Source organism: Cucurbita moschata, unplaced genomic scaffold, assembly GCF_002738365.1.
Source record: "Cucurbita moschata cultivar Rifu unplaced genomic scaffold, Cmos_1.0 Cmo_Scf00077, whole genome shotgun sequence".
In the NCBI taxonomy this organism is placed as follows: domain Eukaryota; kingdom Viridiplantae; phylum Streptophyta; class Magnoliopsida; order Cucurbitales; family Cucurbitaceae; genus Cucurbita; species Cucurbita moschata.
The window spans coordinates 739,608-745,964 of record NW_019268593.1 but is presented as its reverse complement, the minus strand read 5'-3'; the positions used below and the strand labels follow the sequence as shown (position 1 = coordinate 745,964).

The following is a 6,357-nucleotide window of genomic DNA, read 5'->3' as shown; positions in this document are numbered from 1 at the left end:
AAGAGATTGTAGTATGAAAGACGTTTACCAAGTAAATAAATACGTTAAAATAACACAAGTGACACATATGTAAACTATGTTATTAATATTTTATTTCTATTACATCTTTCCAAAAGAAACTATTTGTTATTAATATTTTATTTCTATTCAACCTTTCCTTATTTATGACATAATTAGCGGAGATATTTTTTTTCATTTTCACTAGAATTGATGATGGGACATTTACCGTTTTCTAATATAAGTATTGTGGGAATGTAGCTTAGATGGTAGATTGCTTGCTTAGCATGCGAGAGGTACGGGGATTGAATTGATACCCCATATCTCTGAAGGAAACTATTCGTTATTACTATTTTATTTCTATTCAATTTTTTCTTATTTAATGACATAATGAATAGCGTTATTTTTTTATTTTCACTATTTTTGATGACGAGATGTTTAAGATTTTGTGACATTAGAATCTTGAGGATATAGCTTAGATGGTAGAGTGTTTGCATCCCATGTGAGAAGTACTGGGATTGATACCATGCATCAACAAAAGAAACAATTATTAAATATATTAGTTCTTTTAAATTTTTTCTTATTTATGACATAATGAGCGGGGATAGTTTTTCATTTTCACTATTATTCATGATGAGACGTTTAGGATTTTGTGACGTAAAAATTGTGGAGATGTAGCTTAGACGGTAGAGCGCTCGCTTTGCATGCGAGTTGTACGGGGATTGATAACCCGCATCTCCAAAAGAAAGTATTTAATTTGTTATTATATTTTTTTCATTTTCAAAATTATCGATACCCCACATCACCAAACCAAACTATTTGTTATTAATATTTTGATATTTTTTTATTTTCACTATTATTGATGATGGGACATTTAGGGTTTTATGATGTAAACATCATGGGGATGTAGCTTAGATGGTAGAGCAATGGGGATCGATACCTCCAAAAATAAGACTATCTATTATTAAATATATTATTTCTTTTTAATTTTTCCTTATTCATGACATGTTGGGTAGCAATATTTCTTCATTTTCACTATTATTGACGACGGGAAATTTATGGTTTTGTGATGCAAAAATTGTGGGGTTGTAGCTCAAATGGTAGAGCACTCGCTTAGCATGCGAGAGGTATGGGGATCGATAACTTGCATCTCCAAAAGAGAGAAATTATTTTTTGAAGTATGAGTTAATTTAACATGTTATGTATAAGGTGGGTACGAGAGAAAAAGAAAAGATACTTATATAAGGATTATTATATCATTATGGCTATATAGGTGGGTACGAGAGAAAAAGAAAAGATACTTATATAAGGATTATTATGTCATTATGGCTATGCCATTCTTATAGATAAAGGAGAGTAATGTCCCACAAGCACATACAGATAGAGGACTTATTGTAAGTAAAGAAAGCAATCTAGTAGTTATACTGCTACTTGTGGAGAGGGAATTTGATGAATTCCTCAAATCTTATAGATAAAGGAGAGTAATGTCCCACAAGCACATACAGATAGAGGACTTATTGTAAGTAAAGAAAGCAATCTAGTAGTTATACTGCTACTTGTGGAGAGGGAATTTGATGAATTCCTCAAAAGATAAGCTCTGTCATTTATAGCTTTTATTACAATAATATAAAATTTGGGGTCAAAGCCTATATGGGACTGAAAAGACCATTCACCACACACTTGTGAATTAAATTATATCTACCACCTCTGAAATTTTCCACGGAAAACCTTCCACCAGCTCGCACTTCTTCATCATTAACATCCTTAATTGGAACTAGATTTTAAGGCAAATCTTCTCCACGACAAACTTTGGAACACTTTTATAGATAGTTTCAACAAACTTACTTTGCTCGTGAATACTTTGGAGTTCAATATTTATAGTTGGAGAATGCTATTAAAGTTGATAGGGTCGAATCTTACAATAAAGTCTAATTGAGCCGTCCTCTATTAGGAGATAGCTTCGAATCAAATTCTTTAGTTTGGACAATGGTTGCATTGTTTTAGTCAAACAACCGAGACTAGTGTATTACCAATAGTATAAACATTTTGTACGTGTATTTTCTTACATATTAAAAATTTATGAGTAGAAGTTTGGATGGAGTTTTATTAAATAAAATAAAATAATACATTTAGGAGAATAAAACAAAGATTCAAGAAAATGTCATTCATGCCATGTTTTGATTTTTATTCTTTCTTATTTCTCAACGATTAAAAAAAAAAAGTTATCCTATCTCAAATATGGTTCGTTATTTGATTATTTTCCTTGAGTGAATTTGAAGTGAAACACATTCTCTACCCAAGTAATTGCAAGATGCAAGCTTCACACAGGAATCAAAGTCCCAAGTATCAACGTCCTTTGAGTGTCAATTTTGATTCTCCATCTCAACATAAATTAAACTTATTTTCGTGAAGATATTTATTTATAAAAGCAAAATATTTCAGAGTCACAAAAATAAAAAGGAGATATAGATACGAGACATAAATATGATACCAAATAGATATGGTAACTGTTAGAATTGGATTTGATCTAGTTATTTGAATTAGATTTGATTTAGTCATTCTTCAATTGGACGAGAGATTTCTCCCAATTCTTCTGATCTTTCCAGTTTTCTTTTTCTGTTCCTAACATTTTTGTATTAGAGCCATGCTCTAAACTAGTTAAAACTAGAAGTAGCAGTCTTCTACGTGTGTCATAATAAAAGTATGTCAATGGAGAGTCCACTTGTGCAGTCTGCTGAAGGAAGGAGCCAAGGTCGTGGAAGCTTTAGAGACAGAGGAAGGGGATGAGGCAGACAAACCTTTAACAAGGCCATAGTGGAGTGCTATAACTGTCACAAGCTATGAGATTTTCAATGGGAATGTCAAAGCAATTCCAGACGAGGCAGACAAACCTTCAACAAGGCCACAGTGGAGTGCTATAACTGTCACAAGCTAGGACATTTTCAATGGGAATGTCAAAGCAATTCCAGACGAGGCAGACAAACCTTCAACAAGGCCACAGTGGAGTGCTATAATTGTCAAAAGCTAGGACATTTTCAATGGGAATGTCAAAGCAAGGAGAAGGAGACAAACTATGCAGAGAATCGAGAAGAGATGTCGCCGATGGCTTACGTGAATATGAATAAGGCCAATAGAGAAGATATGTGGTTCCTTGACTCGGGATGTAGCAATCATATGTGTGGGAAGAAGGAATATTTTTCAGATTTTGATGGATGTTTCAAAGATTTAGTGAAGCTGGGAACCAACTCAAGCATGGTTGTAACCGGAAAGGGTAATGTATGGTTGGAAGTGAATGGAATCATAATGATAATTACAGGAGTGTTCTATGTGCCAGACTTGAGGAACAATTTGTTGAGTAGTGGTAAATTGCAAGCAAAGGGGGTTACCTGTTTGTTTCAAAATGGAACATGCAAGGTGTTTCATCCTGAGAGAGGCTTAATCATGGAGACAAAGATGTCTTTGAATCGAATGTTCGTATTTCGTATTACATGCTATATCGCAGCCTGTAGCAGCCGTTCAGACTCAATTGAAACTTATGGGGAGAAGTGGTTCAAGGTCTCTGTCGTACACTCACCGCTCCAATTCCTATCGCCATAGCTAGAGAAGCAGAAGGGACCCAAGTCCTTCCCCTATCATTCCACTACCCATTCCAAGAGAAGCAGTCGTTCAAGTTCCCTCAACCGCCAACGCAGAAGGAGGATGCACTAAACGTAATGTAACGATAGGAGTAAGACATGTTCATGAAACGTTATGGTTTGATTACGTATCAAAGTGCTATGGGTATGACAGATTGATAAAAACGATATGGTCACGATGGATTCATAAAACAATACGATTAGGTTATGGGTAGAAAGAGATAGAATTATGATAGATTGATAGAACGATAACGTTACGATACTTTCCTGTAACGTTATGACTAAGGTATGTTCAGGTAACGACACAACTATGATATGTCTAAGGACGATAAGACTATGATAAATTAGGGAAGGATATAACCACAAAGTTTTTACGATATGATATGATTATGATACGACATGTGAAGGGCGGATATATATCCAACAAGTGTCAAAGAGGGACGTGAGAATAAATTATTCTCAAGCTTTCTTTACATCGATCAAAGAGTATTTGATAAGCTTTCAAAATTAAGGCTTTTCTTTTTTCTTTTTTTCTCCCTTTTCACGTTTAATTTTTTTTTTAAAATAAAAAAAAGTTTAATGTGAGACTGAAGAAGTTAGAAAGGAGAAAGAAATGAATGTAATAAAACTTTTCCGTCGGTAGGAATGGAAATGGTGAATGGGTCCTTGACGATAGTCGACCACTATACTCTTGTTTTGGATGTAAGTGATGATTATCATTAATATGAGTTGTGTCAATACCACACCGTTATTAAGAGGAAGTAAAGTAGAGTAGAATAGATCAAGCGATCCATTTGTTGAGAGTATTGTAAGAGGCACACAAGTAAGAATGTTGGATATAACTACTCTTTCACATCTGAGGGATGAGTCTCATAGATCCAACTACAATATCAAAGAAACTTCAGGTGGTAGGGATGAGTCTCAAATATACTAACAAGTACTAGTAACACTAGTCTCAATGACTTAAAGAATACAACTATTATCTCGAACTATAAAGAATTTAATTCCAATCTATTCTAATGGACAAACGCTTTATTAGACTCTATTGTAAGATTTCACTTCATCAATTTAAGTAGCATTCAACTACAACTATAAATATCAAATTCTTAAGTATTCGTGAACAAAATCGGCCTTAAAGAATACAACTATTATCTCGAACTATAAAGAATTTAATTCCAATCTATTCTAATGGACAAACGCTTTATTAGACTCTATTGTAAGATTTCACTTCATCAATTTAAGTAGCGTTCAACTACAACTATAAATATATCAAATTCTTAAGTATTCGTGAACAAAATCGGCCTTAAAGAATACAACTATTATCTCGAACTATAAAGAATTTAATTCCAATCTATTCTAATGGACAAACGCTTTATTAGACTCTATTGTAAGATTTCACTTCATCAATTTAAGTAGCGTTCAACTACAACTATAAATATCAAATTCTTAAGTATTCGTGAAAAAAATCGGCCTAACAATGTCTCTTGGTATTATTTACCAAAGGTGTTAGAATGAGCCGTGTGGAAGGGTTGCCTTTAGATGCTTTAGTACCAATTAAGGATGTCAATATCCTAGTACAATGTCTTAGGAATGTTCGTAGTTGAAAAGAATAACGAGAATAGTGGACATCGGGTTTTAAGTACATGGTTCTATGTTGTGGAGGACTTTGGAAGGTTTGGAATCGGTAATTATTCTTATTTCTTTTCCTTTAGACAATCGGTGGTCGGGAGTAAATCGAACAAAGTGCCTGGGCCCAACCAGATTCAAACTGGTGACCTCTTGATCTGCAGTCAAATGTTCTACCACTGAGCTATGGACCCATTTTGCATGATTTCGACCTTAGTGACCCCTTCTAGAGTGTCAGTCCAAAAGTGTAAAAAGTGTCTATCCAAAATAAAAGGGTCCAACCAAGTTCAAACGGGTGACTGGTCAAATTCTCTACCACTGAGCCATGGATCCATTTTGTAGGATTTTAAACTTAGTGACCCCTTAGACATAGTGTCGATCCAAAAAGTGTAACAAATTTCTATCCAAGATAGAAGGGACCAACTAGGTTCGAATTGGTGACCTCTTGATCTGCAATCAAATGCTCTAACATTGAGCTATGGACCCATTTTGTATGATCTCAACCTTAGTGACCCCTTCTACAGATTATCGGTCCAAAAGTGACCCTACCGAATCGGCTATAGACCAATTTTGTATAAATTGGTGGATTACCTATCGGGAATTAAACACAGGTCGTTAGATTCAAAGTCGAAAGTGCTAACCACTACATCATAGAACCACTTGTTAAACTTTATTTTTGCAGCGATTTTGATAAGCTTCAACAACGCTGGATTTTGCAAAGCTAGAGGTCGTAGTATCCTTACAGATTTTCACAAGGTGTTTTCAACTTCTTTTAGAGGTAATTGAACTTTTGAGTCCATGCAAATAATTGGTTGGATTAGTATGAGTTTGAGAAGACAGAGGAGAGAAGAGAGACTTTGTTAGAAACTCTCCCATAGGTAATCTCCCAAGGTGTTTTCAACTTCTTTTATAGGTAGAATTTTAAAATCAAACCACAACAAAATTTATTTCTATCTAGCAAAATTATTTTTTTTGTTTGAAACAAGATTATTCCCTTTTTTTTTTCTAAAACTAAATTTTACTCTGGAATAGATTTTAATAGTTTTTTTAATTCAATTTTCAGGGTAGAATGGAAATATTTTTTTTTTTTTTTTTTTTT

At 34.0% G+C, this 6,357-nt stretch overlaps 1 non-coding gene across 1 annotated transcript; it reads right to left on the bottom strand.

Annotated features, from left to right (window-relative positions):
• Positions 1–5,380: 5,380 nt before the first annotated feature.
• Positions 5,381–5,452, bottom strand: TRNAC-GCA. The gene has a single exon. It is a non-coding gene; the product is annotated as a tRNA-Cys (tRNA).
• Between the last annotated feature and the right edge of the window lie 905 nt (positions 5,453–6,357).